This window comes from Mobula birostris, chromosome 10 (assembly GCF_030028105.1).
Source record: "Mobula birostris isolate sMobBir1 chromosome 10, sMobBir1.hap1, whole genome shotgun sequence".
NCBI classification, from domain to species: Eukaryota; Metazoa; Chordata; class Chondrichthyes; order Myliobatiformes; family Myliobatidae; genus Mobula; species Mobula birostris.
In genome coordinates, this window is record NC_092379.1 from 69,846,581 (window position 1) to 69,859,292 (window position 12,712).

Below are 12,712 nucleotides of genomic sequence, written 5' to 3' on the forward strand. Positions count from 1 at the left end.
TTTGGAAAGTGCTGGTGCGGTGGCGTGGGCGGGGCGGGTGGAGTCAAAGGATACTCACATGGTCACATAGTGTGCGGACTCCACACAGCATTCAACTTAGGATTCAAGGTTGATGGATGTGGGAAGTGACAGCTCAAAGTTTTAATATTAAAGCTTGGATAGTGCAAGTAGGACTTAAATTGGCACCTTGTTTAAGGAAAGAGAAATGGTATAATTCTTAACCAACACGTGACAGCTCAAATACAACTGGGCCATAAATATTGGCTTTGCCAGCATGCGAACAAAGAGATATTCTGATCAGGTAGTTATCTCCCAGTTAATGTCAAAACCATATTACCTTGTGAATCATCAGTACTATCTTTATTAGTGGGAGCTGGGCAGGGCTCTCCGAGGGGAATAGAACCATATAAGTGTACACACAAGGCAAAGTGAGTTCAAAAGTAAGCAAAAAAAAGGTCTCAGCCCTACTCAGACTATGTCATATTATTTGTTATAGGTGGAGTCACCAGTACTAATCCTTTCACTTAGTCAGAGTTTAAAGGATCACATTTGGTGATGTCCTTTCACAGAGCAGCACTCCCTCTTTTCTGCTTCCCACAGTACAACACCCAGAGAATCAAAAGACATATATCATGGACACAGACCCTCAGCCTAACTCACACGTTCCACCCAAGACTCTCATTTATCCCACATTTGGTCAATATCACTCTAAAACTTTCCTTTCCATGGATTGTTTTAAATATCAGTAACGCAGCAGCTCAACCACTTCCTGACTGCTCACTCCGCATATTGACCACCTCTGGCTGAACGCATTGTCCCTCATGTCCCTATTAAATCTCTCCCCTTGTACCTTAAACCTAGGCCTTCTAGTTCTTGATTTGATCATCTCTGGGGAAATGACTGTGCACAAGACTATGCCCCTCATGATTTTATACACTTCTATAAGATCATCCCACAAGTTCAGTGAAAAAGTCCAATTTGCTTACTCTTTCTCCTTAACTCAGTCCCCTCAGTTCGGGCAACAAACTTACAGATCTCTCTCACATTCTTTCTGACTTAAAGGCAACTTTCCTAGAGCAGAGTGTTCAAAACTGAACACAATATTTCAATTGCAGCCTCACCATGATTTATACAATTGCTACATAACATCCCAACGTTTATACTCAGTGCACTGACTGATGAAAGCCATCATCCTGACTACCTGCACTGCCAGTGTCAGGAATCATGCACTTGGTCTCTCGTTGAACAGCACTCCCCAGAGCCCCACCCTTCAAGCTCAAGTTTATTGTTATTCAACCATAGAAGTGTATACTTCCTGACCAAGGCCCACATATAACTCACAGAGAACACATAAAGTAAAATAATCACAAATAAATTAACAAATAATAACGTATATTGCAGAATATCGACATTCTGCATACAGTTAATTTATGACACATGTCAAAAGGTAAACAGTGTGACGCTACTGGTGCTTCATAGGTGTTGAGACCTGGGTGGTGGCAAGCAGTTCAGTAGACTCAAGGCCAAGGGAAGAAGTTGTTCCCCATTTTAACAGTCCTTGTCCTGACCTCCAGTCGGCAGCCACATGGAGAAGTCACAGAGAACGAGCGCTCAGTCCTGTTTTCCATCTCCACACTCCTTCTTCATCCTTCTCCCATACCAAACTGTTAGACTTTTTGCTCTTCCCCCTGCCTGCGACTACGATCACTTCACAATGACTTCAAAGAGTACTAAACCCGGGAAAAAAGACGATTCAGCGCCTGGCCTGACAGTAGAAGCTATTTCTATGCTGCTAGACCGACACCTTGCGGCATTAGCGGCCGAATTTAAATCCTCTTTCAGTCTGCTGGAAATGAAATTCGACCAAATCCAGTGCAAAGTGGAGGAGCATGGTCAACGTTTATTCTCTCTCGAGCTCGCTACGGATGACCTGAGCCAACGCGTCAGTGAGCTGGAAAATATCTGCTCCAGCTTACATGAAAACAATATCAAGCCAATGACTAAAGTTACTGACCTGGAGGGCCGGAGCAGATGCCAGAACCTACGCATCCTGGGCCTGCCGGAATCTATTGAAGGTGGGCGTCCTATTGAACTTTTTTCCAGTCTGCTTTGTGAGATCTTTGGGAAGGAGACGCTCCCATCCCCGCCGGAGGTTGATAGAGCCCACCGTTCACTAGCAGCTAAACCAGCCCCAGGACAGAGACCGCGCCCAGTCATTCTTCACCTGCACCACTACCAGATTAAAGATCTCCTGTTTAGAGAGGCCCAGCAGAGAGGGAAGCTAGAATACCGTGGCCAGCAGATTCGGGTTGTGGAGGATTTCTCTCCCGAAGTTTTGAGCCTGCGAGCAGAGTACAGAGAAGTAATGATGGAGCTCTACAACCAAGGACTCAGGCCTTCTCTACTATACCCTGAACAGCTCCGTATCACACTTCCCAGCGGTGACAAAAAGTGGCTACGTTCGGTAGACGAAGCACAGAAATGCATTGATAGCCTCCCCACTATATCAAACTCTTCATAAAATACTTTTCTCTCATACCCTCTGCAGGTAACGTTAGTAGTGCTTGGATAGCGAGGTCTGGTCTGATTTGGCTGGGTTAGGTACTGACTACCACAATAGGTGTAATAATATTGACTCAGACTGCTCTCCCACGAGAATATTTTCTTTTACCTCCAATTCAATTAACTCTACAACCTTTTGTGGGAAGTGTCTGCTTACTTTTTATTTTTTACTTTTTTCAAATATAATTTTATATTTCTGTTTTATGGTTCATTTTTCAGAACCATGTTTAACAAACCTTGGGGGAATTGTTTTTCTCTCACTAAGTAGAATGTCAGTTTAGGAGTGCTAAATGCTTACTGTTTCCTTTAAATAACAATAACGGAGTTGAGGATGACGTACCATTGACAGGAAATTGCAAGTGTTGGATGACTATTAAGAGTTTGCTGCTATGCTGTCTGGCAGCTGTCTTGTTGTGGGTTGGGGGGATGGGGGAAGGGTACTCCAATGCAGGTACTGTTTTAAGAACCCTTAGAAGTTCTTGTTATACAGGATCTATTTCTGCCCTGTTTCTCTTTGTTTTACACTTTTGCCCCAGAGCTGATGCCCAAAATCTTGACACTGCCTATGCCTATCAATCTGTATCTTTTTTTAAAGGAGAATGGCTAGTCTGTTAAATTGTGTAAACTGGAATGTCAAGGGGCTGAATCACCCTGTTAAAAGAAGGAAGGTGTTCTCACATCCCAAACAGTTTAATACAGGAATTGCATTTCTACAAGAAACACACGTTCACAGTTCTGATAATTCCCGTCTTATGTCACGATGGGTGGGGCAGTACTTCCACTCCACTTTTCAAGCTAAAGCCGGGTTGGGGGGGGGGGGGTCTCAATGCTCATAAACCAAAACTTTCCCTTTGAGCTCCACAACACAATATCAGACACACACAGCCGTTTTGTCATTGTCTCGGGGAAATTAAACAGCTGGCCTGGCCAAACAAGGGGCTTGGACCTGGTGGGAAAGTGTTGAACAACGACATCTATCTTGCAATGTTTTGTGGCAGATGGAACCGCTCCGCATTTCTGTTCTATGCAGAGCAATGTATGATCTGCTCCCAACTCCTGCCAACCTCAGCACCTGGTATGAAGATAAGACAGACAGGAGTGCTGCTTGGTGAGAAGGGAACACTTCTACATATTTTGAGTGCATGCAGAGTCAATCTTTCCAGCGGCATGTACACTTGGAGATATAACAACGTTCTCAAAGTTGTAACAGAAGCGGTTGAGCAGAGAGTACTGCAGCACAACTTATCTCATGCCCCATGTTGCACAGAACATCGCATATCATTTGTGAAAGAAGGCTCCTAGTCAAGGGTATACAGCGCAGTCTCACGATCAAGCATACTTTCTTCAGCCGATGATTGGTGTGTCAAGGCTGACCTGGACGGGAAAGGCAGTTTCCCGGAGCAAATAGCTTTCACCACATTGCGTCCAGATATAATCATATGGTCTGATACCAGTAGAGAAGTGGTTATTGGTGAACTCACAGTCCCCTGGGAAGACAACACCGATGAAGCCCATGAGCGCAAGTTAACCAAGTATGCAGAGTTAAGATCAGAGTGCAGAGACAGAAGGTGGAAGGTCTCATGCTATCCATTCGAAGTAGGCTGCCTTGGATTTATTGCGTTCACTTTCCAGAAGTGGCTGCGTGACCTTGACTTCACTAGAAGAGAGATCAAGTCAACCAGCAGGGCTGTAGCTGAGGCAGCAGAGACAGGATCAGCATGGGTGTGGACCAAGTACTTCCAGAGGGGCAGTTAGTCGGACAGGGTATACATCTTTTGCAAACCATTCAGTAGTTGCATAGATGCCTGAAGAGTACACTATCTGTTGGATGGAAGCAACCAACACCTCTGATAGAGGCAGAGGCCAAGTTTTTAAGCTCACCAGTGGGAGGTGGTGCTTTAGCACTGCTGGCCCACCACCTCGAGGGAGTCTTGATCATAAGCGGGCCAAAACTCCTGAAGACAGGTGGCAGATCAACTGATGATCCCACTGGTGATAGCACAGGACAATTAATATCTTAGTCCATATGTATTTTTTAACTCTATAATACATCGGTAGTATTGGCAAACATATATGCTCCTAACTTGGATGATGTAGGCTTCTTTGAATATTTTTTTTCTGCGCTGCCTGATTTCAGTTCATACTCTCTCATACTGGGTGGAGACTTCAACTGTTGGTTAGATCCAGTGCTGGATCGATCGTCTCCTATTCCCAGAGTACTAAGCAAATCTGCCTCATTAGCTCAGTCCTTCCTCTCCAACTGTGGTATCTCCGATGTATGGTGCCTTCTCCACCCAAATAAGAGAGAATATTCTTTCTTCTCACACATCCATCACACCTTTTCTAGAATTGACTACTTTTTAATCGATAATCAGCAGATTCCATTGGTCGGTTCCTGTGTTTATCAGAGCATAGTGATATCAGACCACGCTCCGGTTGTCCTGTCTATAATTCTTCCTGGCCTTCCTCAAATAAGTAAGCATTGGTGTTTTAATTCGAACTTACTGTCAGATAATGATTTTGTAAAATTTATAGAGGACCACATAATTTTTTTCCTTAATACCAATACAACACCTGAAACCTCAAGCCTAGTTGTTTGGGATGCTATGAAAGCATACCTCAGGGGTCAAATAATTCCCTACACTGCGAATACGGAAAGAAAGACCCATAAAGAATGACTAGATCTGGCCAATCAAATTAAAGAAATAGACCCGCAATATGCTCAAATTAAAAATCCACAGCTGTACAAAAAACGATTGGAACTCCAAACTAAATTTGATCTTATTTCCACTCACTCAATTGAACGCCAACTTTTGAAGAGCAAAAGCTGGTTTTATATCCATGGTGACATATCTGGCAAATTCTTAGCCAACCAATTAAGGGGTCTCAAAGCCAAGCAACACATCACAAAAACTTGAATGGAAAATGGAAGTTTCACCTGGAATTATTCTGAAATCAACGACACATTCAGGAATTTTTACTCCCAATTTTACACTTCTGAATCCCAAGTGATAACAATTCGTTTGAGAATTTTTTAAACAGCTTAAATATCTCCATGCTCTCTCCTGATCTCAAAATGAGACTGAATGAGCCAATATCATTAGAGGAAATATCCTCAGCCATCTCGTTACAGCAGACTGGTAAATCTCCAGGACCCGATGGGTTCCCTGTTGAATTCTTTAAATCATTTTAGTCACTGCTCTTACCTCAACTAGCCTTGGTTCTATCTGATTCGTTTAAACAAGGCAAACTTCCAGCATCATTTAATGAGGCATGCATCATTCTTTTAGCAAACAGAGGCAAAGATCCAAACAGAGTGCTTCTCATACTGACCAATGTCTCTGTTAAATGTCAATGTCAAAATTTTAGCTGAAGTTTTGGCCCGTAGACTGGAGAACATCCCACCCTTAATTATTTCTGAAGATCAAACCGGCTTTGTCAAAAACCGCCTCCACTTTTTTAACATACGCCACCTCTTAAGTATTTTATACTCACTTTCAGTTGGGATCTCTGAATGTGTCATTTCTCTAGATGCAGAGAAAACGTTCGACTGTGTGGAATGAAATTACCTCTTTGCTGTTTTAGAAAAATTTGATTTTGGACCAAGTTTTATCACGTGGATTAAACTGTTATACTCACGTCCCACAGCCTCTGTTTTGACCAATTCTCAGCAATCCCAACTTTTCAACCTCAACCCAGAACCCTCCAAGAGTGCCCTTTAAGCCCTTTACTTTTCAATCTGGCCATAGAGCCACTGGCGATTGCATTCCGCAGTTGTGCGGACCTGACGGGAACTTGGACTGAGGGAGTTGAGCACAAAGTCTTCCTTTATGCTGACGATCTTTTACTTTTTAATATCAAACCCATGGCTTGGAGTTGGGGACTGGGAGGAGTGAGGAGATAACCAAAGCATGATTGTACTATGGGTGAATCTCTTTCATAAAGGTGAATTGTACATTTGATATATTTGTTATGCACTGCACAAATCTCCTGTATACTATGCTCCCTTTACTTAAAGAAAACAATAAACATATTGTTAAGAAACAGTCCTTGTCCTTGTGCTATGATACCTCCTGCCTGATGCTAAGAGTCAAAAAGATTGAGGGACGGATGAGAGGATCCTTGACAATTGCAATGACCCTGCACGTGCAGTGCTCCTGATAATTATCTCCTCTGGGTGGAAGAGGGACCCTGATGATCCTTGCAATCCTTTGTAAGGTCTTGCGATCAGTTGCCTTGCAATTCCTTGAACTGACCTTTGGTCAAGACACTATCAATAGTGCTCTTGTAAAAAATTGGTTAGAATGGTGGAGGGATGGGGAGCCTCACTCACCTCAATCTCATCAAGAAGTGGAGATGCTGCTGTGCTTTCTTAACTAAAGAGGTAGTGTTGAAGGACCAGGTGAGATTGTCCGTTATGTGCGTTCCCAGAAACTTGGTGCAGAGTCAGGAAGCTTCACTGTGAAAGGCATAATCTTACTAGTCTTCCCAAAATGCAACATCTCACAAGTATCTAAATTAACCTCCATTTGACATTGTTCAACCGATCAAGATCCCTCTGTAAATCCTAACAACCATCTTCATTGACATCGCCACCTATTTCAGTGTCATCTGTAAACTGACCAACTATGCTTCGTAAATTTCCACCCAAATCATTGATATAGATGACAATAGCAATAGGCCAAGCACTAACCCTTGGAGAACACCACTACTCATGGACCTGCAGTCAGAAAAGCAATCTTGCACCATCACCCACTGCTTCCCTTCATCAAGCCAATTATGTATCCTGTTAGCTGGCTGTCCCTGGATTTCATGCAATCTAACTTTCCAGTAGAAACCATCCTTGTGGAACCATATCAACGGACTTACTGACTGTTCAGATTACAACTACCACCCTGCCCTCATCGAACTTCTTAATAGCATTTTCAAAATATCTTAATCAATTCATAATCTCCCTTGCACAGTCATGCTGTCACTAATCAATCCCTGTTGTTCCACGTACTTGCATATAATGCTCTCAGCATCCCTCCAGTAACCTTCCTATCATAGATGTTAAGCTTACCAAAAGACCATAAGATATAGAAGCAAAGTTAGGCCATTTGGCCCATTGAGTCTGCTCCTCAATTTCATCATGGCTGATCCATTTTCGTTCTCAGCCCCCATCTCCTGTCTTCTCCCCATATCCTTTCATACCTTGACTAATCAAGAATCTATCAACCTCTACTTTAAATACACCCAATGACTTGGCCTCCACAATTGTCTGAGGCAATGAATTCCACAGATTTACCACTCTCTGGCGAAAGAAATTTCTCCTCATCTTCGTTCTAAGTGGACCTCTCTATTCTGTGTCTTCTGGTCTTAGACTCCTCCACCACAGGAACATTCAATAAGTTTCAATTAGGTTTCCCCTCATTCTTCTGAATTCCAGCGAGTACAGGCTCAGAGCCATCAAATGTTCTTCATATAACAAGCCTTTCAATTCTGGAATCAATTTTGTGAACATCCTTTGAATTCTCTCCAATGTCAGCACATCCTTTCTAAGACAATGGGTCCAAAACTGCTCACAATATCACCAAGTGAGGTCTCACCATGTCTCCAGTGTTTTTTGAAGCCTTTACATTACATCCTTGCTTCCATATTCTAATCTTTACAAAATGACATTGCATTTGCCTTCTTCATCACTGATTCAACCTGCAAATTAACCTTTAAGGAATCCTGCACAAGGACTCCCTAGTCCCTTTGCATCTCAAATTTTTCAATTTTCTCTCCATTTAGAAAACAGTCCATCCTTTTTTCTTCTACCAACATGCATGACCATACACTTCCTACGCTATATTCCATCTGCCACTTCTTTGCCCATTCTCCAAATCTGTCTAAGTCCTTCTGTATCTTCTCTACTTCCACAAAACTGCCTGCTTCTCCACCTATTTTCATATCATTTGCAAACTTGGTCACAAAGTCAGCAATTCTGTCATCCAAGTCATTGACATAGAACGTAAAAAGAAGTGGTCCCAACAAAGACCTCTGTGGAACACCACTAGTCACTGGCAGCCAACCAGAGAAGGCTCCCTTTATTCCCTCTTTTTGCCTCCTGCCAAAAAGCCCCTGGTTTATCCACGTTAGCACCTTTTCTGTAATACCAGAGCTCTTAATTTGTCGAACAGCTCATGAGTGGTACCTTGTCAAAGGCCTTCTGAAAATATGAATAAACAACATCCATCGATTCTGCTTTGTCTATCCTACCTGTTACTTCTTCAAAGAATGCTAACAGACTTATCAGGCAGGATTTCCCTCAAGCAGACTATGCTGACTGTGGCCTCATGTGCCTCCAAGAGCCCCAAAACCACATCCTTAATAATCGACTCCAACATCTTTCCAATCACTGAGGTCAGTACTAAATGACCTATAATTTCCTTTCTTCTGCCTCTCTCCCTTCTTGAACAGTGGAGTGTTATTTGCAATTTGCCATTCCTCCAGAACCATGCCAGAATCAACTGAGTTTTGAAAAATCATTACTAATGCCTCCACAATCTCGTCAGCCACCTCTTTCAGAACACTGGAGCCACCTGGTCCGGGTGACTCACTGATCCATAATTCCCAGGATTTTCCTTGCAACCTTCTTAAATAACATTGGCCACCTTCCAATCTTCCTGTACTTCATCCTTTGCTAATGATGATGTATATATCAGGGATCTGCAATTTCTTCTCTTGCTTTCCAAAGTGATCTTAGATGCACCTGATCAAGCCCTGGCGATGTATCTACCTTCATATGTTCTAAGGTATCCAGTACCTCCTCACCTGTAAGAAGACTATCTTACAAGGCAACCCCATGAACTATTTCAAGTTCTTGTTAGTACCTCCAGTTGAACTTTGTCTTTTTGTGTGTTTTCCCCCAAACTGTCAGTCTGTGGTTTTATATTGCCATGTGTTCTTGTTTGTTTTCATGCCCCATGTGCTCCTGACACCACTCCTGCTCTACTCCGGCCCCTGTATTACTGATTACTCCGCCTCTCACCTGTTTCTCATTATTACCTGTTTTGCTGCCACCTGTGTCTCATTGTGCTCCACCTATCATCTGCCTCTCTGTTTATTGCTCTGTGTATTTCAGTCCTGTGTTTTCACCTCTTTGTTGCCAGATTCTGCCAGTGAGTTTTCCTGACCCTTTCCAGCATTTGTATCTGTACTCTGCCTGTTTCCCAGTTCTGGTTTTTGGATTTCTCTGGATGTTTTGATCTCTGCCTGAACTTTGACGCTGACTTTGTTTGTATCTCGGGATTTGTTAATCAATTAATATCACTGTGTGCACAGTACTGGGTCTGCGATTGGATCCCTGTTCCAATGCCCTGACAGTTCTGAAGTCTTCATGTCCTTCTCCATGTTGAAAACAGAGAAGTAATCATTCAGGACTTCACCCATCTCCTGTAGCTCAACAAAAAGATGTCCCTCTGACACTGCAATGCTCCTTAATACTGTCCTTCCTACAATGCAACGCTCCATCAGTACCAATCTCTAACAGTACAGCACTCAGCAATATACCTCTCACTATGCAGCTCTGCTTTCCTGCTGCCCCTCTGATAGTACAGGCCTCTCTCAGGTTCTTGACCCAAAATACCGACAGTGCTTTCGCCTCCATGGCCCAAAACATCGACTGTACTCTTATCCATAGATGCTGCCTGGCCTGCTGAGTTCCTCCAGCATTTTTGTGTGTGTGCTTGGATTTCTAGCATCTGCAAATATTCTCTTGTTTGTCACTGAGTTCTTCCATCAATTTGTTTTTTGGCCTCTTGGTGACCTCGACAAGGGGCTCCCAAGCTGACAGATAGGCATTACCTCCTGCATAGCTGGAGGGATGTGCCCACATTGCTCGAGTTGGAGCTGGGGTGATCTTTGGGCACCTGTGGTGTGGTATATAAAGTGCCAGCGTTAGCCAAGGGGTGAGTCCTGTACCCTTGCTACCTTTAGGAGGAGAGAGCAAGCCAGTTTTACCCTGTGAGGCAGGTTGTGGAGGTGATGAAGGAAGAAGTAGTGGCAAATATAGCTGGGATAGAGCGATGCCTGAAAACCAGGAACTGCTTGTTTGCCTGCCCGATGATTGTGTTCCTGGTGAGGGTCTGTTACTAATAAGATCACCTCCTCAGTTTGCTTCCAGAAGAACACATTTGCACTCTGTGTGAATGGTCTCCTTCATGATTCAGTGACCAATGTTTATGCTTTTTATGCCTGTCTCAGTTCTGAATGACAGGGTAAGATTGCTACATTCACTGAGAGGAGGAATCACAGTGCGATGCCAGCCTCATCACTGTCAAAGAGTCAGCCATTTATACAGCATGGAAATAGGTCCGTCACCCAACTCACCAATGCTGACAGAGTTGTCCATGCAAACTAGTTGCATTTGCCCACAAAGTTCATACATCTTTCCTAAGACCGTGTGGTTTTCCTCCTCGAATTCAGCTTCCTCCCACTTTCTCCAGACTCAAGATATAGCCGTGAGCACCCACATGGACCCCAGTTCTCCCTGCCTTTTCACTGGCGAAGGGGAACAATCCCACACTAGTGATGTTCCTCAGCTCCTTTCTCTGCTACATTAATGACTACTTCCGGCACCCATGCTGAGCTCATCGATTTCATCAACTTTACATCCCACTTCCACTGCTACCAAATTGACTTAATAATTGACATTACTTTCTTGTTGTTTGACAGTGTATTGACTGGGTTGTAAAACCCACATTGTGGACAGAACATTCCTGGGCAATTATCCAACACTGGCAGGAAGATGCCTGTGCTGTGAAAAACTGGAAGAACTTAATCACAGGGACAAGCAGCTTTCTGGGGGGCGGTCTTCAACGCTACAGCTTTGTAAGTGCGTGACAGAAAAGAACATGAAGTAATGTGGATGACTTGAAAAGTTTACAATAAAAACAGAAAATAGAGCAGGAAGTGGGCCTCTGGGACCTCAGGCCTTCATTCACCATTCCATATGACAAGGCCAATCTGCCCCAAGCCTCATCTCCTTTATTTCTATAGAGATACAGAGCAGAATACAGCTTTCTGGTCCTTTGAACCACAGCCGTTGACTTAACCCTAACTTAATCACGGAATAATTTACAATGACCAATTAACTGGTACGTCTTTGGACCATGGGAAGAAGCCAGAGAACTTGCAGAAAAGCCACATACTCCTTGTGGAGAAGGTAAGACTCCTTCCAGAGGACTCCAGAATTGAACTTCAAACTCTGGCACCCTGAGCTGTAATAGTGTCAGACTAACCACGATGCCCAGGTGGTGTCCTCTTCTGTGTTAGTTTCCCATAGCTCTTAATCCCCTGATTGCTCAAAACTTTATTGACCTTCTCTTCAGGCACATCCAATGATCCAATCTCCACAGCAGAGAATGCAGAGATTTCTCATACTCTGCAAGAGTGGCAGAGATTTACCACCTCACTTTATAGTTACCATCCGTATCTTGTAATATGTCCCGTTGTTCCAGGCTCTCCAAATAGAAGAAACATCTCACCATTCACTTTGATAAGGCCTTTGGGGATCTTACATGTTTCAATCAGTCCATTCCTAATTCTTCTCCAAAGCGGAGAAATCCATCTTCTTTAGCAGCTAGTGATAGGACAACCATCTGAAACCAGGAATTAGCCTAATGAATGTCACTTAAGCTATAGAAGTAGACATTACAGAGGAGTGTAAACACAGGCTATGAAATAAAAAAGAAAGTGTTGGGAATGTGGGGTAGCTCGGGGATCGTTATTGTAGAGTAAAACAGGATTAATGTCCCAGGCTGATAATAATTCCGCTGAAAGCTCATCAAATGGACCGTTAAGTCCACCTGCCATAGAGTCATAGAGAAGTACAGCCCAGAAATAGGCCCTTCAGCCCATCTAGTCCATGCCAAAACCATTTAAACTGCCTGCTCCCATTGACTTGCACTGGGACCATAGTCCTCCATATTCCTTCTATCCATGTAACTATCCAAACTTCTCTTGAAAGTTGAAATTGAGCTTGCATGTACCACTTGTGCCAGCGGCATATTCAACTCTGTCATGACTTTGTGAGTGAAGGAGTTTCACTTGATGTTCCCTTGACCCATTACCTCTGGCTGTAGTCCCCCACAACCTCAGTAGGAAATGCCTGCTTGCATTTACC

The 12,712-nt window shown here is 43.4% G+C and overlaps 1 long non-coding RNA gene across 2 annotated transcripts in view; it reads right to left on the reverse strand.

The window, feature by feature from the left end:
• LOC140204104 (uncharacterized) overlaps positions 1–12,712 on the reverse strand; it is a 119,102-nt gene that overhangs the window by 71,383 nt on the left and 35,007 nt on the right. The window lies entirely within an intron of this gene.